Raw genomic sequence first — 27713 nt, forward strand, 5'->3', positions numbered from 1 at the left:
AAGTCTTTGGTACAATTTTGTTTTAAAAGCAGGCCTACGGCTTTCTTGTTATGTTCTGGCCTTCTTCTCTCTAATCACAGAAGCTCCTTTTGCTAACAGTGGCTTTGCTGCTGTTTTAAATTGTGCTTACTAAAAAATGACCAGTGCTAGTCTAAAACTTTGTCACTATACATTATTTTTATAACCCTGAACTAATTTTTCAGGCTTACATTTTATTAAAACACTTATGCCAAAGGAGTTAAATAAAGGAATGTGTCTTCAGATAGTCTTGTTTTTCAAAGGGGTCTTCTTTTCTAGTCCACTACCTTCAAAAGGAACAGGAGTACTTGTGGCACCTTAGAGACTAACAAATTTATTAGAGCATAAGCTTTCGTGGGCTTCAGATGCATATGAAGTGGGTTGTAGCCCACGAAAGCTTATGCTCTAATAAATTTGTTAGTCTCTAAGGTGCCACAAGTACTCCTGTTCTTTTTGAGGATACAGACTAACACGGCTGCTACCCTGATACCTTCAAAAGGCTGTTTCAAGTTGTTCTTACTAAAGACCTTGGGGGGAAACTTTTTCTTATAAATAAATATGGAGATATACCTATCTCATAGAACTGGAAGGGACCCTGAAAGGTCATCAAGTCCAGCCTCCTGCCTTCACTAGCAGGACCAAGTACTGATTTCTGCCCCAGATCCCAAAGTGGCCCCCTCAAGGATTAAACTCACCACCCTGGGTTTAGCAGGCCAATGCTCAAACCACCGAGCTATCCCTCCCACTCTTATCCTTTTCTTAGTCAGGGTTTAACCCTGGGGTGCTTTTGCATGCTTTTTTTTCTTACAACACATACAAAAGTGTTAAATAAAAGGCTGTGTCTTCATATAGGTTTGTCTTTTCAAGTGTTTATCAAGGCCTTTGCAAAACTTTCACCTCTATTTGTTAACAAATTGCTTTTATAAACTAGCCGGCTGTGGCTTTAACCCTAAGGTAATTTCTTTTTTTATTTTACCTTGTAAATAAGATTACTTACAAAGCGATGCCTTCGTTACATAACAAAAAGAAAAGGTTTAGTTTAACAAGTCTTTGGTACAATTTTGTTTTAAAAGCAGGCCTAGGGCTTTCTTGTTATGGTCTGGCCTTCTTATCTCTGATCACAGAGGCTGTTTTTGCTAACAATGGCTTTGCTGAAAGCCTGTTGTTTCATATTGGGCTTATTAAAAAATAACCACCTTAGTCTTGTGAAACTAGAATGAATTATATTGTAAAAATAGAATGGATTAAAGAAATGCTGTATGTACCTTTAAGCAGAAATAAGGAATGTTGAAATACAGGTGTCAGGAAAAGAAACATTAAGGCATAAACCAGGGGTCGGCAACCTACGGCACGCGTGCCAAAGATGGCACGCAAGCCAATTCTGAGTGGCACGCAGCTCCCTACCGCGGTCCCGGCCCCCAGCCCCACTCAGCGCCCCACCCACCGCTCTCCTCTGCGGGGGCAGGAGGCAGAAGCTTGGTTCTGCGGCAGCCAAGCTTCCCCCCTCCCCTGCTTCTTCTCCCAGCATGGTGCTTTCCTGCCCCTCCTCCTCTCCTTCCCCGGCCAATCAGCTGATGGCCCTAGCGAGGGGGAGGGGGAAGAGCAGCAGTGTGCACACAGCTCTGTAGAGGAGGCAGAGAGAGGTAGGGACAGAGCCTGGGGGAAGGGGGTGGAACAGGGCATATCCCTTCCAGCCCCCTGCCCTGAGCGGCTCATGGAAGGCATATCCCTTCCAGCCCCCTGCCATGAGCCGCTCAGGGCAGGGGGTTGGGAGCAACCCCATGAGCCGAGCACCCCAGCCTTCTGCCCTGCACCCCCACCCCAACACACACCCAGCCTTCTGCTCTGCACCCCCAGAGCCCCATCCCTCTGCCCTGAACCCCCCACGCACACCCAGCCCTCTGCCCTGCACCCCCCACGCACACCCAGCCCTCTGCCCTGCACCCCCCACACCCCTCAGCCCTCTGCCCTGCACACCCACAGCCCCATCCCTCTACCCTGAACCCCCCACACACACCCAGCCCTCTACCCTGCACACCCACAGCCCCAGCCCTCTGCCCTAAACCCCCCAACACACACCTAGCCTTCTGCCCTGCACCCCCACAGCCCCAGCCCTCTGCCCTAAACCCCCCAACACACACCTATCCTTCTGCCCTGCACCCCCACAGCCCCATCCCTCTGCCCTGCACCCCCCACACACCCAGCCTTCTGATCTGAACCCCCCACACCCCAACACACACCCAGCCTTCTGCCCTGCACCCCCACAGCCCCCAGCCCTCTGGCCTGACCCTTGAACCCCCCACACCCTCAACCTTCTGTCCTGCATCCCACACACACCTCCAGCCTTCTACCCTGACCCTTGAACCCCCCCCACGCACAGCCTTCTGCCCTGCACCCCTCCCACACCCCCAGCCCACTGCCCTGACCCTTAAACCCCCCCACATCCAGCCTTCTGCCCTACACCCCCCACACACCACAGCCTTCTGCCCTGATCCCTGAACGCCCACACACACACCAACCTTCTGCCCTGAACCCCCAGCCCTCTGCCCTGACCCCTGAAATACCCCCCGCCCCCCAGGTCTGCGGTCCCAGCCATAGGCCCTACTCAGCCCACTGCTGGCCTAGGTGAACAGAACCCCAGGCTGGCAGCGAGCTGAGCAGGCTGGTGGCATAAGATCAGCATTTAAATTTAATTTTAAATGACGCTTCTTAAACATTTTGAAAACCTTGTTTACTTTACATACAATAGTTTAGTTATATAATATAGACTTATAGAAAGAGACCTTCTAAAAACGTTAAACTGTATTACTGGCACGCGAAACCTTAAATTAGAGTGAATAAATGAAGACTCGGCACACCACTTCTGAAAGGTTGCCTACCCCTGGCATGAACAATGAGTCCACTTAAGCTAATGGTGGAACATTAAATGGAGATCGGTAAAAGTTAGTAAGGAAATTAAATATGTATGTCTAGCCTCAGGTAAACGTTTCAGTTCTGCTTTCTTTGTCCTCTTGTTAAGTTCGCGCCCTTTTTATCTGTATAAAATAAGGTAGTGTGGGTCTTGCATGGTGCTCACATTATCTGGGTGTATTAGCAGAGCGCTGTGCTAATAAACAGAGTGGTCTAACAAATTGTGAGACCTGAATCTGACTTTGACAATTTGGAGGTTCCACCGAGACGGCAACCATCTTCACTGGGTCCGTGTGATTCCTGACCGTTTTTGTAGGACGACCGTGGCAGCCGGCACCTGGGCATCTGGGCTGGGCGGTCCTCCATCTGAACGGAAAGGCGCACGACCACAGTGAAGTCTACGCCATCGAACCTGTTGGTTCCCACTCTGTTCTGGTAGGGATCCCAGGATCAGACATCAGGAATCTGATCAGGTAATTATTTCTGTGTTTTGTCCAGACTGAGAACTGTCCTGTCTCTGTGTCTATCCATCCTCCCTGTGGAGTGTTTGAGTCTGGGTGCCGTCTCCGTTCAGGGATCGGCCGACCAAGGGGTTCCTGTCCCTGCAGTCTGAGTGAGTGAAATCTGCACAATCGCAGCCGCACTGCACCTTGGGTAAAACCCTTGGTGTGAAAGCAAGGGCGATTGAGGCAGTAGCCTGTGGGCTCCTTTTGTGTGTTGCACCGGGCATCACTCTGACGACCCTGAATTTCCTTCTTGTGTGATTGGTGTGTGTAAAGTCCTCCTGTATGGATAATCAGACATCTAAGTCGGGACAGTTCCCTAAAGGAACGCCAGCTCATTTTATGTATTTTAGGAAGGGTCCGGACTCCTGTAAATTTCTGGAAAAATGGTCTAGGTTAACTCAGGGGGATCCCATAACTCAGTGGCCACCATTAGGATCATGGGACAAAGACCGAGTGGACGTCTTAAAAGACAAACTCAGCCAACCTAAAGCTAAATTGGCCAGAGGAGAGATTGATTGTTTCATGCAGTGGTGGGAAGAAGCAAATTGTAGGTGGACAGAATCAAAACTCGTCTCTCTCAAATGATAAGTTAAAAGCTTTATTGGAAGCCTCCTCTCCCACCACCAGACCAAGTGCTCCCCTTTACTCTGTTCTCCGAGCAGACTCAGATCAATCCCAACCCCCTTCATACTCCCATCTCAAGTGGAAGAGGACGAAGAAAACCCCTTGTTAAAGTCTGGGGACGACGATGAGGAAGACGCATTAATTGGCTTGGCAGCCTTGTGTCGGAACAATAGATGATCACCAGCCTCCCCAGTTCAGGAACAATTCTCAGAGGTCACCAGTTCAGACCAGTTCGGACTGTCCAATGCCGCCCAGGCCCATTCCTCCGGTACCGCTCAGGCCTGTCAAGAAAAATCCCTTGTTCCCCCAAAACTCTCCAGTCTGCCTGACTCCTCTGCTTTTTCTTATACATGCAAAGATAGCCTGGATAAGGATTGGGCCCGTTGCTTGCGCTCTAGCTCTAAAACTGTCCAGGCTCCCCTCCGAATCCTGCGTACTGGGGGGCAAGAAGGGGGTCTGGCAAATTAGAGTGGCGCTCACTAACGGGCCAATTTGCTGCTGTGAACCATTTTTCATGTTCGCTAGGGGTTACAAGTAGCTTACACAGCTGCAGGAGGTCTGCCTCAGAGGGTTCATAGGTATCGCATACTAACAAAAATTCCTCTGCGAATTTGGTAGGATTTTCCAGGGGCTTTGGAAAGCCTCTTACAATTGAATGGAGCTCTATGCGAGTCCAGGGTTTATGGCTCCAAGTAGGACCCCCTTCTTGGCCCCCAGTACGCAGGATTCGGAGGGGAGCCTGGACAGTTTTAAAGCTAGAGTGCAAGCAACGGGCAGTAATTCCCCAGTCCTCTCTGAGTGATTCTGTGGCCTCCCTGCTGTCTGAAATTCCCCTTTCCACTCCAGTCCCATTACCCATTGATCCTGTCCCTTGAACACCTAATTTCACAGGTCCCATCCTCTCTGTGGCCAACTCACCCATCTGAAGTGGGCCGCTTAAATACTGACCCCGTCTGCATTACTGTTGACTCCTCCAAACCCCTGCCTCGCCTGTCTCAATACCTTTTAAACCCCGAAACAGAGGCTGGCATTGCTCTGGTCATGACCGCCCTGCGGGAACAAGGCATTATTGTCCCCTGCTCCAGATCCTGTAACACTCCTATCCTCCCAGTTTGAAAAGCTGATGGTAAATCATGGCGGTTTGTTCAGGATTTTCAAGCCATTAATTGCATTGTTATACCCGCCTTTCCTGTTGTCCCTAACCCAGCAATGATTCTGGCTTCTATCCCACCAGGTGCAACTCATTTTACTGTTGTTGATTTGTGCTCAGCTTTCTTTTCTGTACCGGTTCACCCTGACTCCCAGTATCTGTTTGCCTTTTCTTACAAGGGGCAGCAGTACACATGGACCACGCTCCCTCAGGGGTATACTGAAAACCCATCCTGTTGATGTAGTACATCACGACTGTATTGTCCTTCAGGACCTGCATCACCCTGCCCTTCAGGTGGGGCAAGAATGCCTGGCAGGCCAGGCAAATCACTTTGAGCTCCCTCACATTGATATGAAGGGCCAGATCACTGTGAAGCCAGCAGCCCTGGGTGTTGAGCTCACCCAGTTGGGCTCTCCAGCCCAGGTCTGACGCGTCTGAAACCAAGGTAAGCGACGGAGATGGGAACCCTCTGCAACACCAACTCCCGATCCAGCCACCAGTCCAAGGACAAAAGGACATGGCTCGGCACCGTGATCACTCGGTTCAGGGCGTGCGTGCTGGAAATATAGACTGAGGCCAGCCATGCCTGCAGAGGTCGTAGATGAAGACAGGCATGGTGGACCATGCATGTGCACACGTCCATGTGGCCCATCAGTTGCAGGCACATGTGAGCTGTGGTAAGCAGATGGCTCTTTACGTGGGCAATCAAGTCCAATATGGCCCGGAAGCATGCCTACGGACAGAAGGCCCGGGCTCGCATGGAGTCAAGAACTGCTCCGATAAACAATATGTGTTGGACTAGCATTAACGTGGACTTTTCTGTGTTTATTAACAAGCCCAGATCATCGCAGACGGCTTGCACCAGTTTGAGGCTCCGTTAGACCTACCCCAGAGACCTGCTCTTGATGAGCCAGTTGTCGAGATACAGGAAGATCTGGACCCCCTGAAGTCTCAGGTAAGCTGCTACCGGCACCACACATTTCATGAACACCCAGGGGGCTAAGGATAGGCCAAAGGGTAACACCATGAACTGGAAGTGACACCCAGCCACTGTGACGCATGGGAAGTGCCTGTGGCCCAGGAATATGGAGACATGAAAGTAAGTCGAGAGCAGCGTACCAGTCCCCTGGATCCAGGGAGGAGATGATGGAGGCCAGGGAGACCATACGGAACTTCAACTTCTTGAGAGACGTGTTGAGGCCATGCAGATCCAGGATAGGCCTGAGGCCTCCTTTGGCCTTCGGGATTAGGAAGTAGCAGAAGTAGAAACCTCTTCCTTCCATGTCCCGAGGAACTCCTCCACAGCCCCCAAGCCTAGGAGCTTCTCTACTTCCTGAATGAGGAGCTGCTCACGAGAAGGGTCCCTGAAGAGGGATGAGAAAATGGGGAGGGGAGCGCGGGAAGCGAGGGCGGCCATGAACTGCAGGGTATTGCCCTGAGCAACTATGTCCAGGACCCAGAGGTCCAATGTAACCCGTGCCCAGGCCAAACGGTAGGGGGAAAGGCAGTTGAGGAAAGGGTGGGTAGTATCTGGCTGATTGACTGGGGTGTTGCTCTCGTGCACACCCCCAAAACAATCGCTTCTGGTTCCCTACGTGTTTGGCTGCCCTAGGGGGGCACGGGAGGATGAAGGGCGACAATGACTAAAACTAGCATCCCTTCTCCTCGTAGGTCCCTGAGGAGGCTGCCCGGTTCTTGGCAGCGCTGGCGGTCTGAGGGCTTCCTGGCTAATTGAGGTGTGTGCATGCCCAACGAGCGAAGGGTAGCCCTGGCATCCTTCAACCTGTGCAGTCTGGTGTCTGTCTGATCTGAGAAAAGACCAACTCCATCAAAGGGGAGGTCCTGGATCGCGGCCTGCATCTCCTGGGAGAGGCCTGCCATCTGGAGCCAGGAACTACGTGACATGACCTCTGTCGATGCGACCACCCTTGCCACCGCGTTCCAGGCCATTTTCAGGGAGCATCGGCCACCACGGTGCCCTCCTCCACCAGAGTGCCAAATTCTTGGGCCAACCCCTGAGGGAGGGATTCCTGGAACTTTTTGAGACCATCCCAGATATTAAAATTGTATCAGCCTGATGATTCGCCACCCAAAATTGCAGGCTGGCAGTAGAATAAATCTTTCTCCCAAATAAATCAAGTTTTTAGTGTCCTTATTTTTGGGAATCGGGGGGTGGAGGGGACCTCCTTGTACTTTTCATTGGAAAACAACCAGCGAGCCAAGGGGCGGAGGGGAATAAAGGTATTCAAAACCTTTGGCCAGCACAAAATATTTTTTCCCGGTTCATTTCAAGGTGGATAGGATGGAGGAGAGGGTCTGCCACAAAGCCTTGGCTATCTTGAGGACCCCCTCATGCACAGGCAGTGCGACTCGGCTGGGCGTAGAGGCCAAGAGGACGTAGAAGAGGGTGTCATCCTGTTCCACCATCTCTTGCATCTCAAGCCTCAAGTTCTTGGCCATATGGCGGAGAAGGGATTGATGCTCCCGAAAATCATTTGGCAAGCTAGCTCTAGAAAGTCCCACCACCACCTGGTCTGGGGACAATAAAGAAGACTGGACTGCCAGTGGGGGTACTGGGGTCTCAACCGCCGTCTGAGAAAGAGGCTTTGGGGTGAGCACAGGTTCATCTGCCCCGACCTCAGAACGACCTTTCGGTACTGGGTCCAGTGCCAGTGGGGCTGCCACCCACTGTTCTGTGGCAGCCACCGAGGAGTGATGTGAAGAAGGCATCGTCACGCCCTGTACGCACCACCTGCTCCAATACGGCCACTGCGCTTGCCACTGGCCATGCTGCCATTGCGGTGCTGCCGACGAGGGAGCGGGCTCCTGTGCCCAGCCACATTGATGAGACCGTGGCAATGGGCTGAACTGGCCCTCCGTACCAGAGGAACCACCTTCCAGCGACCAGGGAGGAGCCGTCAATGCCTGAGTTTGTTTGCTGGTTGTGCCTACTGGTGACCGTTACGTGGGCGTAACTGAACAGTAACTGCAGCGTGGAGAGGGGAACTGGTGCCAGGATGGGGAACGTTCCCACCATGCCAGTGATCAGGATCGACGCCTAGAGGACAACTGTCAAGACAGTGAACGGTGGTGGGAAAAGTAAAGAGAGTGTCGGCCCCATGCCGGAAAGTAGCGTCGCGGGGATCTGGAAGCTCGCCTGGGCGACCAGCGACACGATTGGGATCTGCCTCGGGACTCCTGACACAGCAGCGAAGATCGACACCTTCTGTCCTGCGACCAACTTTGGTCCCGTGTTCCCTGAGGGGTCTTAACGGTGGGTTTGCCCTCTCGGGGAGCCTGAGCCGGGTCCTGCAGCACCAGGGTAGTCAGCGGAGCAGATGGAGACCTGGGCGATCTCTATGCCGTGGGAGCCTGAGCTGACCAAGGTGCAAGCAGGAGTGCGGGTCCCATACCACTCCCAAGAGTCAGTGATGGACCTTTCAGGGGGCTAGGCGCCCCAGTCGGGGAGGGACAATCATGTGGCTCTGGAGCAGTCTGGTGGGCAGGTCCGAGTCCCTTGATAGATGACCCCTGGCCTTCTTGCTCGGTGCCGGGGAGCACTTCCTGGTCTTCTTCTTCGGCACCGGCGATGGTGAACGGTGCCGAGAGGAGTCGGGTGCTGGTGGTGTGCTGTGCACAGAGGCCAAGGCACTTGGTGCGACCTGTCCAGATGGCTTGGAAGCTGGGTGGAGGGCGGACTCCATCAGGAGAGCCCTGAGGAGGACGTCCCGCTTCTTCTGGGTGCAGGGTCGAAAGTTTTTGCATATCCAGCACTGCTCCTTAACACGTGACTCCCCCAGGCACTTAAGGCAGCTGCTGTGGGGGTCACTCACAGGCATAGGCCTCCTGCAATCAGAGCAGGACTTGAATCCAGGAGACCAGGGCATGCCCTGCCTGGGGCAAAGTCCCACTGGGACCCTAACTACAGCCAGCACTACAGGTACCACTAAGGCAAAAATCTTTGGTTTGGTTCCAACTGAAACAATTTTTTCCCCTGCTGAAATGGAAAAAAAAAAAGAGTTTCAGCTTGAAATTATTTGGAGGAGGGAGTTCATTTCAGGTGATTTCCAGGTGCTCTTTATCCTTTTTTTGTGTGTTTTTTATTTAGCTAAACTTCTAAAAGAAATAGCCTCTTAAAATGAAAAGTCAAATACAAAACATTTCAAAATGGTCAAAATGTTTCATTTTGAAACAAAAAGTTGAACCGTTTCATTTTGAAATGGCAAAAGAACTGTTTTGATTTGTTCAAAAATTTTCCATTTCTTTTTTTTTGGCCAAAACTATTTGCCAGATTTGACCCAATTTCATGAATAGTTTCAGTGTCCCCCACAAATGCATTTTTCAGCAAATTTACTATTTGCTGAAAAAAATTTCATCCAGCTCTACAAATAATGACCAGCTAACCATGACTTCTCTCTTCCTACAGTACGTCCTAAATTGCATTTAACATCATATTCATTAAAAAGTATTAGAGAACACTCACGTGATGCATTTCCTCAGCATACACGTGGTCTTTGTGATTGGCTAATGAGTTTAAACCTAGCCGAAACCCACATGTATGGGTCCCCATTAACATCAACACCTTCACATTGGTAGCTGATATTTGAGAGTGGTAAAGAAAAGTCAGGGCTAAGGCAGAAAGCCATGATTCAGCTGAAGGTGCCATCTTAACTTATGCACAGAAGAATGCCCAGGAGGAGGAGGGCAGGGCTGTCCTTAGGCATACATAGCATATGCAGCTGTGTAGGGCACCTGAACATTTGGGGCACCGCCAGACCATAGGCGCCAACTTCTCATCTTGCAGGGGGGTGCTCGACCCACCCCTTCTGCTCCAGGTCCCGCCCCCACTCCACCCCTTCCCTCAAGCACCCGCCCCGCCTCTTCCTGTCCCTGCTCCACCCCGTCCCCCAAGCATGCCCCATCCCCACTCTTCTCCCTCCCTTCCAGAGCTTGAACACTGCAAATCAGCTTTTCACGGTACTCCGGAAGCACTGGGAGGGAGGGAGAGGAGTTGGTAAGCGCGGGGCCACCCACGCGAGAGAGGCGTGGATGGAGAGGGGGAGCTTGGCGCCCGTGTGTGCTCTGCACCCACTAAATTTTCCCTGTGGCAGCTCTGGCCCCAGAACACTCACCCACAGAGTCCGGACCTATGACCAGGACAGCAGCTAAGAGCAGGTCGGCTCCTGCACACCCAGCGTGTGCTGCAGTCTCCTTACTAGGCAGAAGGCAGGGGCCGTATTCACAGAGCTGAATGTGCCGGCGCGGCACATTGTGTGTGAGGGAGGAGGTACGGGGGTCAGGTCTTTGCAGGGAACTGTGACTCTCCGCCGGGCAGCTCAGTAGCCTCTTTGCTCCCTTGTCCCTCCCTGCCGCCCCCCCCCCCCCGGGCTGCGACTCTGGGTTGCCTTTCGGTGTGTGTTAGCAATGGCGGGGGGGTTCTTCTGGGGGTCCACGGGCGGGGATGGTGGCTGTGCCCCAAGTCGGGCATAGAGGCACCAGTTTAATAATACTGTATAGGGCCCCATAAATCCTAAGGATGGCCCCAGGGGCAGGGGGATCCTTCCATGATTTACGTTAAGTGCAGATTTCTAGAAGGAGATTCACCTGCAACTGGCTCATGGGAAAAGTGTCAGCTAATTAATTATCCCAGTGAAATCCTAGTCATGGCTAAAGCTCATTTGTGGAACCATGAAACAGACTTTGCCCAGAGTCCTGGTCTCTCAGCACCAGAGACGGGTCCAAGTTGCAAAGTGAGGATCAGGAATCAGCTCTGGGGTTTCCACCATTGCCAACCCCAGGGGCCCAAAAATCAGGAGTCCGGCCAAGGCAAACACTCGTGATATTAGCATAAAAAACATGAGTTTTTAAAAATACATTTGGGGATTTTTTGTATTTACTTTTTGGTTTGTGAGTCTTTAGGGTGCACTCAGGTCACATTTTCAAGCTTTTCTCCACAACTATGAGAATTAGAGAATTATGTGAGAATTAAGCTCGCTCTTTCTTTCTCTCTTTCTTTCTCGCTCTCTTAATTATGTATTTATTTTTTACAATCACAAGGCCTCCAGCGGCAGTCAGAAAACAACAAATATCATGAGACTCATGAGAAAATCATGGGGGGTTAGAAAACATGTGTCATGGTTCAGCCCACTAGAGACAGGCCTGAGCCAGAAATCTCAGACCTACAACTGGATCCCAACATCCCCAAAGGTAAGAGAGGCTCTGGTGAGGGGCCCTCTCTACTCTGTTCCTACTTTCTGAGCCAGATCAAGCCCCGGTGTAAGTTCTTGCTTACAGCAAGGCTGAATTTCACCCAGGGTCTTCATTATCCCAGCAAGACTAATTATAGAGCACAGTGAAACTGGATAACTATGAACTTCATTATTTATTTATTTTTGGCTGCTCTAACGGGTGACGTCTTAATAGTGTGTTAACCTGGTATGCTACAAACATCAATCATTCTCCATGCATTTTAATGGTGAAATGCACACCCAGGGTGAAGATGAAACAGAATTTTGCTTGGAGAGGGAAGGGAGGTGGGAAATGGGCAGGGGAAGAGGGGAAGCTGACACAGTACTGTACAGTAGAGAACATTATCATCACTGTGTCTTGTTTGCGTCTGCAGGTTGCACAATGCAAATAAAATGATCTGATAAACCCTAACTCTCTGTACATAATAGGCCCAGGGCAAAGAAAGGAGCAGACAGCTGAGAAGGCAACTTTTATCTAAGTTTCATAACAAAGCTCTCAGTACTTGGGATAATGCATCTTTTCGCTACATTTCAATCAAATAAAGAAATCACAGCATAAATTGTGGGGCAATGTGCTTTCTCCTATGGGCATGCATAGCAAAGCAAGGACTGGAGGCTAAAAGGCCCCATCCTGACCTGCTCTCTTTGACAACAGTATGCAAAACCCTCATTGACTTAAATCCAAATAGGACTGGGGCCTGAGTAAAGCAGTTGATTCTGTCTTTTCTAAGAGAGATTGTAGCAACAAGAGTAAAAGCATGGGTGGTAGAAGAGCTTAAGAGAATTTTACCCTACCGTAGAATTCTTTAGGATGGCTTAAAAAAACCCTTCATGTGGCTCTCACTCCCTGTTGAATTCTAGAGTAATCTAGAATTTCTGTAGACGTCTATTAAGGGCTTGATCCTGCAAGGTATTGAGTGCAGCACTTAAGCATGTGCTTAACTTTAAGCTTGTGAGCGTTCCCATGGTTTATGTGCTATGCTGGATTGGGGCTCATATGCCTAGCAACATATAGGATCCAGCCCCACATTTCTATAGAACAGTGCTGCCTAGTGGACAGAGCACTAGACTGGGACCCAGGAGACCTGGTTTCCACTCCAGGCCATTGACCTGCTGGGTGATCTTGGGTAAGTCACTTCCTGCCCTGTACCTCAGTTTCCCCATCTGTGAAATGTAGATAATGACACTGACCTCCTTTGTAAAGTGTTTTGAGATCAGCTGGTGAACAATACTATATAAAATCTAGGTATTATTATTAGGCTTAAAATGCAAATGTTCAATTATCACCTTACGATATGGGATAGAGATGTTAGATGTGAGATTGATGCCTGCAGGAATTTACAAGCATTCAATACAGCCGAAACGCAAAGCACATTTTTATTAATCTAACACCAATTCGACCAATAGTAATACCCAGGTTAGCCAGACTGGTTCCACCTATGGATTTGTCAGTGTTCCACTGAGGCATGGGGTCCTTAGCATAAGCTGGCACCTGATTGGCCAGCATCACAAGGGCAACAACAATGGGGAGAGATACTGGGGGAAGGAAATCCATAGAAGGAAATATTAAAAGCCAGGATTATTTAGTGCTGGCTGACACACAGATTTTGCACCTGTACTAGTACTGTATTAGTTTAGAAAGAGGTATAGTTAAAGCAGTACAAAAGTGCCTCTACTGGTACTGTTTATGCCTGTAAATTTACAGGAAAGCTATAGCAATGGAAGTGTCTTTGTACCCATATAACTACATCCACATTAGGGGGTTGTACTGCCTTAATTATATCTGTTCCTAAAGCAATGTATTACGAGCAGTACCAAACTGTGTGCAGACCAGCTCTCAGTGTAGGAAGGAGAATGGCAAAGAGGCTGGGGATGGGGGGCGGGAAGGAGGGAAGAGCATGCGCTCAACATACCTATTTACCCTGGCCTACAAGACAGCACTCAAAATTAAAGAGCTGCTCATTTGAAACTGAAAAGGGGAATTTTTTTTCTTTTACTCCTCTTATACTCGTGATACTTGCTGCTGCAGGGTATTTTCAAGGTGTGTGCTCAGTGAGATTCATGGAGGCCAGTGGCAGGAATGAGAAGTTGACCAATGGACCAGATGCTGCTCTCATAGTCACCAGTGTTAAACAGAGTAACTCTACTGAAATCAGTTTAGTGGTTCTGGATTTACACACGTGTGGGTGAGATCAAAATCTGACTCTGCATCTGCAAACACAGTAACTAGGATTTTAATTACAAGGATTATTGATCCTCACGCTTCAGGGAACAAGCACCCTGCTGAGTTCAGAAAGGAACTTCTTCTGCCCGGCCCCTTTTGCTTCATTATTGCACACTGGTCAGACAAGGTTCACATTGTATCTACTGTACAGAGAGAAAGCCAGATTCTGCTCTCACATAGACCAGGGTAAATCAGGAGGAACTGGTGAAGTCACCAGCATTACAGTGGTGTAAGTGTAACCCTTCTGCCCATCTAAGTTGGCAGCAACAAGGGCCGGGCTCTGTATCTAGGGGTTCCGTTTCAATAACGCAATGCAAAACAGGCTCGAGCCCCCACCCAGTGACCTGGGACAATTACATACCACCCCCTGGGTGCCTCTAAGAGGCAATACTTCCCCTCTCGCAAGCACGGAGTCTGAGTGTAACAGAAAATGTTTAATAACATGAGGTAAACGACATCAGCATTAAATTGGAAAAACACCACAAACAGGATTCATAACACAAACCATGAGCAAAAAACCCACCCCAGCAAGTTGGGCTGTGTCCTTTCCTTTGGGTTCTTGAAACTAGCAACCCAAGGATCACCAAAGTCCCAAAAGTCCAACAACCCCCCAAAGTCTCTGTCCCTGGTCAGTGCAGCCCCAGAGTTTGGGGGGGGGGCACGCAGGGTGTTAAAGGGCACCTTACGTGATCCGAGGCCGACGGGGTTCCGCTGCAGCCTTTACCACGAGCCGCTCCACTCCACCAGCTGTCCCGTGAGCTGCTCCCGCCGTCCCACGAACTGCTCTGGCAGCTGCTCCACTCTGCTCACCGACCTGTGAGCCGCTCAGCTCTGCTCCACTTCAGCCGTCCCTTGGGCCGCTCCCACAAGGCTCCGCTCTGCTAGCTGCTCCTCCAGCCACTCCGCTCCACTCAACGACCTGTGAGTCGCTCAGCTCCACTCCAACCGTCCCACAAGGCTCCACTCTGCTAGCTGCTCCGCCAGCCGCTTAGCAATATAGCTTCAGGCTCCCCCACTAGTTAACACAGCCTCAGTGATCTCAGCTCTTTTGTGATTTCAGCTCTTAGCAATTTCAGCTCATAGTAGGGGAGCCCCAGTGCTAGTGCACCATTGGCCCAGAGTGAATTCAGCTCAGTAGTCTGTAACTAGACTTCTAATAGAATCAAAGTTAGCGCTGATATTCAACAGTAGAGAGAGAAGGTAGTGCAATTGGTGTTTCAACTCCTCAGAGAAGGCCCATACCATCAGGTACAAATACCTATCCCCATCCTCTCTCCATTCACTGGGTTTTGTAACCCATGCCCCTTGTCAAGCAAGTGCTACTAAGGTAATGGTGAAGGACTCACTCAGTCCTTCTGTCATACAACAGTTTCACTGCCCTTGATTCACAGAATCAGGGTAACAAAACTTTATTCTTCCTGCCCCAATAACAGAGAAGACTGGGGATCCCACACCAGCCAAAGTAACCACTTTGAGTTGCTGTTGTTTCATGCCAGGCGAGTGGGTGTGCCTATGCAAACAAGATCAGCCCCTGGAGTTCTTTTCCACACTCACCATAATTCACCACCAGATGTCAGGGTAGAGCTCATCCTGACTCTGCTTACATAAGCAAGAGCAGAATCAGCTCCCTCTGCCTTTGTATTAAAGAAAGTAACTGCTTTAATCCAAGTAAGTTAAAGAAACAATTACTGCTCAACTCCCAGGCTGGTTCTACCTGCTACCAGAGAGCAAAGAGCTCCCAGCACATTCCAAAGTAACAGGGAGCTGCACCTCACAGAAACACCCCGGCTCACATTCTTCCAGATACACGTCACACAAATACCCCTGAGCAACATACATTTCGCTGGCATAAGCGCCTGTGTGCACAGCATTATGTTAGTGGGAGATGCTTTCCCACCAACATAGCTACTGCTGCTTGTTAGGTGGTTTTATTATGTCAATGGGAGAGCTCTCTCCTGTCGGCATAGAGCAGCCACATGAGACATCTTACAGCAGCACAGCTGTATCAGTACAGCTGTGCCGCTGTAAGCTTGCTAGTGTAGACATGGAGACTTCAAGAGAAACAAGAAGGTGAATAGCAAGAACCTTACCTCCCAGAGCTGGAATAAATATATACTTGTGACTCACCAGCCACTCAATCCCAGACCCCATCTCAAATATACCAGGATGGGAGAGGAAGGCCAATGAGTGACAATGGGGAGAGGACTCCTGCCTGGAACCACAACAACCTGGCTGCTTTGCACTGATCCAGGCCAGCATCTAACACGGGGCTGCACAGATAGGTGCTTAAACTAGGCATAATGGTGGTGCTGCCGCACCCCCTGGCTTGAAGTGGTGTTCATCAGATACAATGTTTACAGTTTGATTCAATGGCTCTCAGCACCCCACCCCCCACTATACACATTGTTGAATGGGTTCTTAAAGCCTGGCTGGGGATTAGAGGAACTATCCTGCCAAGACAGAGATGGGCCCAAACCAAAATTTCCCAGATCCCAACACGTCTGCATTTTGGAATATTGGAAATCTGGATCTGAATTTTGCCGCTGAGGCCGATCTCCTCTTCCAAAGTCTCACATGTGAGGCCACTGCTTTGGGGGGAGACTCAGAGCCTCAGAGGTCACTGGTGGCTAAAGGAGCCAGTGCTCCAGTTCTGTAAAATGAGACCAGTGACTCCTAAAGTTTTTTAGCAAGGTTCAGGGGAGACCTAGTCTCCAAGATAGGGTCACAGGGATAGCACCTTGGTGTGGGGGAGCCCGCCTCTGAATCTGGGCCAAAAGGTGTGCTTGATAGGTGGTGCCAGAGCCTCTGGTTCCATACTGTTCTAGACACGTTTCTACCAAACCCCCCGAAACTTGCCTGTGCTTTATGGAGTCTAATCTCTCCTGAGGCTACAGAGCAGGACACACATGGTCAGAGCCAGCCCTATGTCCTGTGAGGCCCTGTGCAAAGATTGTTAGGGGCAGTGTGGGCAAGGAAGAATTAGGCAAGATTTTCATAAGCCAGGGAAAGGGTTTGCCAGCTAGAGGAAGAATTGGGTCCCTGTCTTATTCCTTTACACCTAGCAAATATATTATCCTATGCAAGTGCACACTTGGCAGCCACCGAGGGTCACCCCTGCTCTCTACAGCTGAAACGGTGCTCTAGGGGCCTTCTGCAGGACTCCTGGCACCTCAGGCAGTGTCCCTGGACAGTCCGGGCAATACATCCAGCAGTACAGAGTGAGCACTGCCTGCTGTCTCCAGGAAGTCATTAACCTTGTCACTCTAACCACAGCGAGTGCACTGACCCTGAACTCCTGGTCAGGTGCAGCGCTGTCAGGAGCTGCCTTCCCTGCTGACAGACAGTCCCATCTTCTGTTGGCAGGTAGGACAGACATACTGCGAGAACAGAGCAGCCGTGCTCTCAGTCTCTGTGGGTCCCACGACTGGAACAGAAGAGGGTCCTACAGGCCACGACAGAGGAGCATTGGCAGAGATGTGTGTGGCCCAGGACTGGAATATCAAGGGGTCAGACAGTCGCAGTTGGCGGAGCTACATAGGGGAAGCCAGCATGGCACTTGTCGAAGCTGTGCTCAGCTCTGCCAAGGTTACAGCTCCATTCACTCTCACAAAGCACTGAAATTCCCTTCCCAAGTACAGACGCACACAAACCAACAGCAGCTTTCATTTGCAAGCTTTCCCCCAGATCATCTCTTTAGCCTGCACCCAACCATCAGGTTCGGACTGCGTCCCTGCCAGTTCAGGGAAATCTGGCTGTTACATCCAAGGTTATGCTAAAGTCCAAAGCTTACTCATCCGGTGTCAGCAGCTGCTGACTGGAGAATTGGAGCAAAGATATTTCCAATGGGATTGGCAGTGACCATCAAGGACTACACTGAAAACTCTGCTCATTCAAAGGAGATATGGAATATCTTTCATGAACTTTTATATGACCTGTTGCATGTACACTCATCCAACAGCCCTGTGCGAACATAGTGATCCACACGAATGTTCATGTGTGCGTAGATGTGTACTTGCAGACAGACTAGCATACAGGCACAGACACACAGACCAGTGACCTCCACGACCACGCCACCTATAAATGGGAGCAACTCTTGTGAAGTCTCTGGAGTTGGACCAGCTGAGGATCTGGCCCACAGATATGCCTGTTGGTGCATAGGCATGTTACTTGACCACTCTCACCAGTGTGCAGACAAAACTCCTTCTTCCTAAAGACATCTTAGCGCCACATATTCTCTCTCACTCTCAGCAAGGGATTCACAATTAGAGCTTGGCACATTTTTTCAGGTGAAGAGTTTTTCTGATGAACACTATTCAGTCAACCTGGAACTATTCCTGAACCTAATACAAATTTGCTGAATAATTTCAGCCAGAGAGAAATTTCCAGGCTAGATTCACAAAACAGCCAGAGGAGGCAGAGGTTGGGGACTTTATAGCTTTTAGCCCAGTGCACTCAGCAGGGATGTGGGAGATCTAGGTCTGAATTCCTGCTCTGGAGCAGGGACTTAAACCCATGGGTCCCCCAAGTTCTGGAACAGGGATTTCACCCCAGCTCTGCCCTAACCAGGGGACTCTTAGCTCTTCTGGGGTGAGGCTCTCTCTCCATCTCTCCTGTTGAAATTGTTGTGCTTTGTATAAAATACTTGAATAGTCATTGGGCTGGAGAGTGAGACACAATGAGAGTAACTCTATAGTCTGGAGATTAGGGCACTCCCCTGGAATGTGGCAGATCCAACTTCAAGTCCCCATGCCAATGAACATGTAATGCCCTAAACACCGGTCTAAGACTATGTCTACACCAGCAGTTTTGTCAATAAAACTTTTGTCAGTCAGGGGGGTGAAAAGACACATCCCTGACCGACATAAGTTACAGTGACAGAAGCGTCAGCGTGGACAGTGCTATTTCGGTGGGAGAGATTCTCCCACCAACATACCTAATGCCACTTGTTGGGGGTGGTTTAATTGTGCCAAGTGGAGAGCTCTCTTCCATCAGCATAGAGCAGCTACACAGGAGATCTTACAGCAGCGCACCAGCATCGGTACAACTGTGCTGCAGTAAGGTCTCTACTGCAGACATGGCCTAAAAGTTACAAGTGGGCCACCACCTTGATTCAACCCAGCACAGACTTCTTCAACTCACTGATATTTTTCATAATGTTCAGATCCGGGTCAACAAAAACCAATATTTTTTCCAGTACCAGCAAACCAAAAAAAAGTGCAGTTCTTCACACTACCCTATTCACAGCGCTTCCCCCGCCCCTCCACAGAATCCTTGGATCAGGACATTCCCCAGCAAACACACACCCCAGGAACCAGTAAAGTTCTTTTCACAGAGCAGCAGCCTGCAGGCGCCCAAGTACATGTCAGGACACTGTTCTCCCCGGGCAGATGGTGTTTGAAGAGAAGGAATTTCTATACTTTGCTTACACCAAATGAAATTCCTGCAGCTGTCCCACTGAGTCCTCCCTCCCACTCCCCATACACGCTCTCAACCCATCCCTGCTTTACAAACCAGTCACTGCCTGCTCCCCTCAGTGCGTGTCCTTCTCACAGCCCGTAACTGTCTCTGCCCATCCCTTTTGCTACCTGGCCCATGCACTCCCTAACCATAATGGTACCTATTGCCTGTCCCTCCCACAGCCCTGTGCTCTCCACCCCACTAGCAATCCCTCGGTGCCCATTCCCTTTGCTATCCATCCACCTCTCTGCCAATCTCTCTAGCATCCCTTGCTGCCAAGTCCCCTCACACCCATTTCCCCCTCTGGAAATCAATAAGGAAAGTTCCCTTCAGTTGGTCCCTCAAAATGAATTCCTTTACTTTCTTCAGGTCCCTCTTCCTAGCCTAACAGCAGTGGGGGCTTCTCCCTCTCACAGACTCCTTTGCCCGCCCATCAAAATACTCCATGCACCCCTGGACTCCAGTAAGCAGTTCTGTTGAAATGTTCATGAAGCCTGCAGGGTCACTGCCTAAGCGACAGTAAGGGGCTGTGGAGTTCCCTATGGCCCCAGCACAGGCAGCATGACGTATAGACTCAGACAGACACATGGACAGAACAATTACCCAGCTCACCTGAATCCACCTCAAGTCTCCGCAGGCAGCACAGTACTGTTCCACTGAGTCACTGGGTGGCCAACAGGCAACTCATTATATGCAAGAACAGGCAAGTCAAGGTGCCTACAACTCTGGGAGAAAGGGGATTGGGAAAAAGATCCCTCCCTCTCTCCTCCCTCTCTCCCCCCTCCATCAGATCTCCCTGTTAAATTATTATCAAGTTCATTTGTGGGTGGAGTGAGAGAGAGGGGGGGGGTGTGTGAGGAATGGAAATTTCTCTTCACCTCCCTTACAATACTTCCCTCTCCAGACCTTTAACCGTAATAGGAAGCACTGGCAGAGAGAGAACATGGGAAATAGAGGCCAGGCCAGGCAGAACTAAGGCCAGAAGTTTGCAGGCAGCAGTTACAACATTCAGTGGAACTAATCCAAGTCCGATTACGCTCACTGGAACGAAGCACGCTCTCCTCTCACACAGAGTTTGATAAAGCCTAACCAGACTGCCTCACACTCCCAGCTCTTTAAACTGTGGAATCCTCTTACAGCGCCCTGGGACATGGAATGAATTGTCTCAAACGCCACCAGGAATGATTATGCTAAACCTGTTTCAGTGCTGGAGCTCAGGACAGAATAACAAGAATGAAGAATCCAGCTGTCAACCTGCAAAATGCAATGGAGGAACTGGGAGCTGTGCAAGGGGGATATATATTTATTCTACTGCACTCAGGGCAACATATTGAAATGTTTGCGTTTCTACCATGCACACACACGTACAGCCAGTCTGAGTTCACGGTTTGTGTAACACTATTGTTGTTGGCCAGGATCAGCATGCCCTAAGCCTTTATTTTGACACATGCCCACTCGGCTGTTTTCACGTGATGCCATATCTTATTTAAAGGAACATTCCCCGTGTGTGTTTTATAAATGCTCCGATTTCCTCTTTAGAGCAACTTCTCTGTATCTATATTTGTATCTCTCTCTGTAGTGATTTCAGCAGAGACACTCACATGATCAGTAGCAGGACCTGGGGTACCAGTGCCTCCAGTTTTCTCATTAGCATTCAGTATCTTCCCCTCTCTTTGGCTCCCATCCTGCAGACACAGATTCATGTGCTAAAGCTAAGTGTTTGCAGGATCGGGGCCTATACATTCACACAGGGATTAAGCACATTTCCTGATCCATGTATCTGGGTTGGACACTACTGGGTGCTGAGCACCCTCAATTGCCATCAGCAGTAGCCCATCAGGTGGAAGTTGAGGGCACTTGGGGAGCAGCAGGAAGCACCCAGCCCCTGGCTGTGCTGAGCCTTCTGAGGGACTCTATAGGTTCTTTTATATCATTTACCAAGAAAATCCAACTTAGACTCTAAAAGGAGCTGGCGAGGTCGTATCTAAAAATACTCAATGACTCCTGATGGAGGCAAGGAGCCCACAGAAGTCTGGGCAGTGTTTAGATGGTCACCTGTGAATGGTAGTTCCATCAGCATAAGCCATAATACAGCCACTCAGAATTGTGTTTTATGAAACAGGGGGAAAGAGTCTATGTTCTATTTTGGAGTGCAAACAGTAGGGCCAGAGCCTGATCCACTCTACCAGTCCTTTAGGCTGCCAGTGCCACATAAAGAAACTTCAAAGCTGCTCTAATCGGGCTGCTGGGAATTCCTCCAGCTTGGGGGAAAAGCTGCGTGCTGCCCCTTCCCAGCCCCAGTGCTCCCAGTGTAGGGGACAGTTCCAGGCTAGTGTCAGGGGGCTGCTGTGTTCTCTTGATCTCTGGCTGGTAGAACAATCCCTTGGAGCTATTACAGCCAGTATAAGTTAAAGAAGTTACACTGGGAACCAAACTGGCCTACAGCACCCTTGGGACTTGGGGGAGCATGAAGTAGAGTTGCCACCTTTCTAATGGATAGTAACCGGACCACTGAGGCCCCGCCCCCTGCCCTGCCTCTTCCCCACAAGGTTCCACCTCTGCACCCTGCCAGTTGCACAAGGAGCCTGGCCCCGGAGGCAGCTGCTGCTGCTGCGCTGCCTCCGTCCCTCTGCTTAGGGTTGCCACAGATTAAAAAAGAATGGACATCAGGGCTCGTCAAATGGCACCCAGACACACAAGCCGAAATCCAGACTGTTCGGGTGAAAACCTAGCATGAAGGCGGCCCTCTGGCCAAACAAAGCATGGCCAGATCGAAGGATCAGAGGCCTCGTTCCAGTATTAAACATGAGCATGCTAGCCACGGTCAAAGCACTTGGCTTTAATCAAGAGATGGGCTGAGGCAGCAGTAAGGTCCCCCCACCTGGGCACAGAAATAGGCCTTTTCTTGTCTCACTAATGACAGGAAAGTCCAGCTCTAGAAGTCTCTAGTGGGGCTAGATTTAAGATCTAACAGGGATAAGTCTGAACATCAAGGGCTTGTCTTAAAGATGTACTGCTTTAAACCATAGCCATAAAGTTCAAGTGGTACAATCCACACTAGTGTGGGTGCAGTTATAGTGGGATAAAATGGCTCATATTGGCATCACTTATTTCTAGATGGGAAAGGGAATATACCGACATTTGTGGAGCTGGTAGAAAATGCCGATTAGAAAATGCCGAAACACTTTGAGGAAACGTATTGATTTCACTACATTTTTAAAATGGAAATGATCAGCATGTTTAAAACTTTTATGTACTGTAAAACCAAAACAGATAAATAAGGGCCAAGCTAAATATTTTGGAATATTTAGTTTTGCAAAAAATTCCAAGATTTCTACTTTTCATCCCGATCCAGGAGAAAATGAAAACTCCACATCTCAGAATTTCCCAAGGGATGGGAATTTCAATTTTTTTTGCCTAGCTATACCAATATGAGGCACCTTTGAATTGCTATAACTGCCTCCACTCTTGGAGTGATGCAGGTATAACTATTTTGGTTTAAAAAAAATAATCTCTCGCCCTCCACTCCCTCCCACTCCCCAAAATAGCTATTGTGGTACAAACTCTGTGCATAGACTTGGCCTGAGAAAGGCCTATCAAAGCTGTAATACACTCACTGCTCTCTAGCAGCTCCTTGGGGATGAGGGAGACAGTCCCAGATCAGATAGCGCATGGATGCATAACTTGTGTTGATAACCAGAGGCATTTTGAGGCACACCATATGCAGACTCCTAACTAGCATACCTGCGAACGATAAGTGCATGACAGCAAACTGATCTCTGCGTTTCAGGATTTCTTTTCTGGAGTTCCTAAAATGCAAAGGCAACTCTAGGGAATAAACAGCATGTACATGAAGTTCACAGCAGCTACTAAAATGGGGAGGGAAGAGAAATAATAAAAAGGGACCTACCAGCATAGAGGTGAGAAACATGGGCAGGAAACGACAAAATGAGATTCAAGCTGGAAAATAAATCCAAGCCTCTGAGATATCTTGAAGCACAGCTATGCACAGGGAGAAACCTAGAAAGCAGTAATTCTGAAAGCGGGACTCAGGTTGGGGGTTCAAAGGGTAGGAGGTGGCATTTTACAAGCTTCACCCACAAAATAAACTCCACCCACTTGAGTCACCAAAATGAGGTGCTACTCACAGTAGACTACAGATATTCAATATATGATCATGTGCATCACTTCACTCCACTGGGTTCCCTGACCTCACATCCCCCTCAGTACGACTTCAGTATGCCCATAGGCTCTACTACAGGGGTTCCCAAACTGGGAGTCGTGACCTCTCAGGGGGTCGTGAGGTTATTATGTGGCGGGGGGGTTGTGAGTAGTCAGCCTCCACCCCAAGCCCCACTTCACCTCCAGCAGTTATAATAGTGTTAAATATAAAAAATACATTGTTTTAATTTAGGAGGAGGGTCACACTCAGGCTTGCTGTGTGAAAGGGGTCACCAATACAAAAGTTTGAGAACCACTGCTCTACTACATCACTGGGCTTCCCTCCTCTATGATTGCAGGGGGGAATGCTAGTGGTATCTCCCAAATGCCACCCATTTGTGACATCAAAATGAGACATCATTTGCAGGGAATTGTGCAGATCTGTGATCATCCCTCTCCTTTCCTACATGAGTAATTAAATAGTTAAGGATGTTGACATTTAAATTCTCATCAGTGGGCATCTTACATTATCACCTCTCTGTCATGAATGAGGAAATTCACACCTCTCAGAGCTGTCGTTCCAGGCTCTGTTGCAGAATGATTTGTATATTGGTAACACTCAATTCTCATTTTCGAGTTTAGAGATTCCAGTAGGGTGTATATGGGCATACTGGCTGTTTCCGAGCCCTAGCTGAAAGCACCTAGCAGCTATAATGGAAAGTAAATCAGACATGAGTTTGCAAAGAGACTTGGTAGCAAAATAAACCCAATGCACTTTTGAGCTGTGTACACAAAAGTATTATGTCCTGGACTGGGGAGGAATAGTCCTTCTTCAGATGGCTCTGGTACAACCACATGTAGAACATTAAATTCAGTTCTAGTCACCTCATCAGGGTCCATGGTTTGATCCCACTCTGCCCATTATCTAAAGGTTTGGCCGCCTTTGCCATTCATAGTGGTGTTTCCAGTGATAACTTACAAGTTGCTTTAGATGGAAGGAGCCCATCCTTGGGGAAGGATTTTCCTGCACCATTGATGTCAGGAAGCACCATGTCCCCTTGTAGGCTATCTCAACAAAGAGGCCGAGAACAGACTGGGCCACATTAGAAGTGGTCCCTCCTGGTCCAGCATGAAGCAAATGGAAAGAAAGCAGGTTGAGAAGCCCAAAGCACTGTTGCCCATACTCCACCTATTCTATGGAGAGGGACCTCAGTTTCCAAGGGTGCCACACAGTGCCTTTCGCACTGAGGCTGTCCTCTGGAGGATCACTCATCTATTTGGAGTCCATTCTCAGCTTGCCAGGCACACAATGTGCCTGCCAGACATGGGCCATGAACTCCAACACTCCTAAGGGACTGATGCTGAGCTTGACAGACTAGTATTTACTCTGCCCCTTCACCCTCTGGAGGCCTTTGTTATTTTCCATTGGCTGACGATGGGAACAAGTTGTATCTCAGCAGTATTCTTCTCATCCCCGCTCTCTATTCACCTCTTGCCAGCTGGCAGGGCTCCTCTGCCTCCAATTCTCCCTGCCCCTTTCTTCAAGCAGGTGCAGGTTTTAGTCAAACTCTTTGGGTCTATTTTTCACCCTTTCATCTCTCTGTTTAGTCATGACATGTCTTCTAAACAATCAGCTCGGGGCCTGGGAACTCCCTTCCTGGCACACCAGAGACACACTGTGGGTGAGGAAGGGAGGGGCTGCCTACAGGAGGCATGCAAACCTGTCCCAGGGACAACAACAGTTCCCAGGGTCCTCGTTCGTGGAAAAGTAGAGCCATCCCAACATGCCCACAGAGATGCTGCAGCCCATCCCAACGCTCAAGCTCCTGTTGACACCTCAGCGGGTGCCAACATTTTCATGGCTGCATAGTTACAGCGTTGCCATCTCTTGTGATTTTATCACAAGTCTCATTGTCACATTTTTCTGGAACCCCCCAGCTCCTATTATTACTCCTGGGGGAATTCTGCCCAAAAAATTAAAAATTCTGTGCCCCCAAATTAAAAATTCTGCTAATTTTATTTCTCAAAATAACACTACATAATCGCACCAGTTTCAATTATTTTGGTCATTTATTTCAAAATACCTATCAGCAAGTATGTCTGGAACAATACCGACACACAATAAATCCCCCAGGAATAGAGAGTTAAAGAAACCTGTATGTCAACCCAGTTACTGTTTCTTTGCCCCCTTACTCCCCAGCCAGGGGGGCCTGACACCCACAACTCCTCCCCCGCAGAGCCCAACCACACACACCCCAGCCAATACACCCAAACCCCTTCCTCCCTAGAGCTCAGCCATGGCACCCCACAGTCCAGATACCCGCCCTCATTTCTCCCCCAGAACCCAGTGATCCAGAGGGAGAAATAGCCTGATGCTCAGTCCCAGGCTTGCACAGAGTTTTCTGTGCACTGTCCTCTCCTTCCCTCAGGGCATGCTGGGAACCCTCTAGCTCCCTCCCCCTTCCCCCCAGCTGCGTCTTCTATGTGCAAACTGAGCTCTGCCAGGTCCAGCAGCCCCTAATGGTGGCTAGTAGCTTTGCAGCCTATTTCTGGGAAGGTGAGGAAGGAAATTCTGCGCATACAGTGTTAATTTCTGCAAAATTCTGCATTGTGCAGTGGCGCAGAATTCCCCCAGGAGTGGATTAGGATCATGGGATTAGGGGAGACTCAGAGCATTCATTTAAAAAGTTTGTAGTTCCATGGGTTGCAGAGAAAAACTTGGCAATGTGACCTGAGTGCACGCGAAATGTTCAGAAACCAGAAGGCAAAGAAAAAGAACCCCGACTTAGTTACTTTTAAAGTGTCATGATTTTGGGGGCCCGGCTCATGATTTCTGAAGGGTGGCATACTAATAATGCACGGACCATGGCTATTCCTCTCACTGGGACCACGTGGAGTTCACAATCATTAGCAGGGATAGAACCCAGATCCTTCTGCTGCAAAGACCCCTCTAAGGATATGTCTACACTTCACGCAGGAGGTATAAATTCCAGCTTGAGGAGACATACCCAAACCAGCTCCCATCGAGCTATCACGCTAAATATGGAGTGTAGCCACAGTGGCACACGGTGGGGTGCTAGCCGCCCCGAATACAGGCCTAGTGTCTTGGATGATCACGTACTGACCCGGCTAGCCTTTTCTATGGCTTGCACTGCTGTGGCTACTCTGCTATATTTAGCATGCTAGTTCACTCAGAGCTAGCTCGGGGTATGTGCCCTCGAGCTGGATTTACACTTCCAGCTCCATTTGCAGGCATACCCTAACCTGAGGTAAAGACAACTCTGGTAACCGTGCTAGCGTTAGGGCTTATAGCCACCGTGGGCCTCAAGGAAAACACACACACACACACACACAGAGCAGTACATCCAGGCGTGCCCACAGACACCCTGCAGCACCGCCCTAGCAATGACAGCAATTCCTAGGAGCCTCTCTCCTGGTCTGGCGGGCACAGCTCTCTCCCCATCAGCCAAGCTGCCTCCAGAGGTAGTAGAGTACCTGCAGAGGTCCTGGAAATAAGGTCAATTTCAGACAGCACCCCTTACCCCATAGTTAGTGTCGCTCTTGATCCACCAGCAGAGCAACACTGGGGACGCAAACAGTGGCGCTCAAATACGATTGATGCAATCTAGGAAGTTACTGCATTCAAACAGCCAGTGCTGACATAAGGGTATATTTCTCCCAAGTGTTCTTTATCACATGTGCTTCCTTCTCCACAATCAAGTGGGGCTATCAAGGGACAACTTTAATGTCTCCCCTCCCGCCCCACCCCTGAAATCTTTGCACCACTGGATGGCTGGGCACAGCTCACAAGCTCCTCTGATGGTGGTCTAAGCTTCCTGCCTCACCTGCACCGAGACTTCAGCCAACCTCTGGGAAAGTGCTCCATGAGTGAGGCGCACTCATGCACCTGTGTGGAACTACATATGCAAGCATGCATGCCCATAGCCACATGCACACAGACATGCATGTTCACACACAGGAAGTCATACAAAGACCTATGCAAACACACACCAGCACACTTGTATACAGATGCAGCAGAACCTGGGGATTAAGAGGGGCATTCTGATTTTCTACCGTGCAGCGAGGAGATAGGTCAATAATCAGCAAATGCTTACACTACACCAAAATAAAGTCCATAGCTGAGCAAGAGATGCCTGAAATTGTGACCGCTCCACACAGTTGTGTTGCAACCCTTTGTTATGTGCATTATGGTGCCTTTAAGCAAAAGCTGGGAACAATTCAGCCTCCTTTCCAGAAGGAAGGGGGCAGTTCTCTTGGGAGTGAAGCCGCAGTCAAAACCAGCCGGATGCTGCTGGCAGCTGATGGTCACCAGTGGGGAGCACAGGAGGCTGTTCTGGGGCACTGGGAACCCTAATGGGGAGAATCAGAGCCAAATGTTCACCATCCAAGGAGAG

General features: G+C 49.6%; 1 protein-coding gene across 2 annotated transcripts in view; it reads right to left on the reverse strand.

The window, feature by feature from the left end:
• Nucleotides 1–20015, reverse strand: part of SLC6A12 (solute carrier family 6 member 12) — a 78589-nt gene extending 58574 nt beyond the window's left edge. The window contains exon 1 of one of the 2 annotated variants that reach the window (XM_065582136.1): nucleotides 19750–20010. The gene's annotated coding sequence lies outside the window, so the exon portion shown is untranslated. Of the gene's footprint in view, nucleotides 1–19749 lie in introns of both variants that reach the window. The other variant, XM_065582140.1, reaches the window with a different exon arrangement.
• Nucleotides 20016–27713: the final 7698 nt, after the last annotated feature.

The sequence above is a fragment of the Chrysemys picta genome, chromosome 1 (genome assembly GCF_011386835.1).
Source record: "Chrysemys picta bellii isolate R12L10 chromosome 1, ASM1138683v2, whole genome shotgun sequence".
Taxonomy (NCBI): Eukaryota; Metazoa; Chordata; order Testudines; family Emydidae; genus Chrysemys; species Chrysemys picta.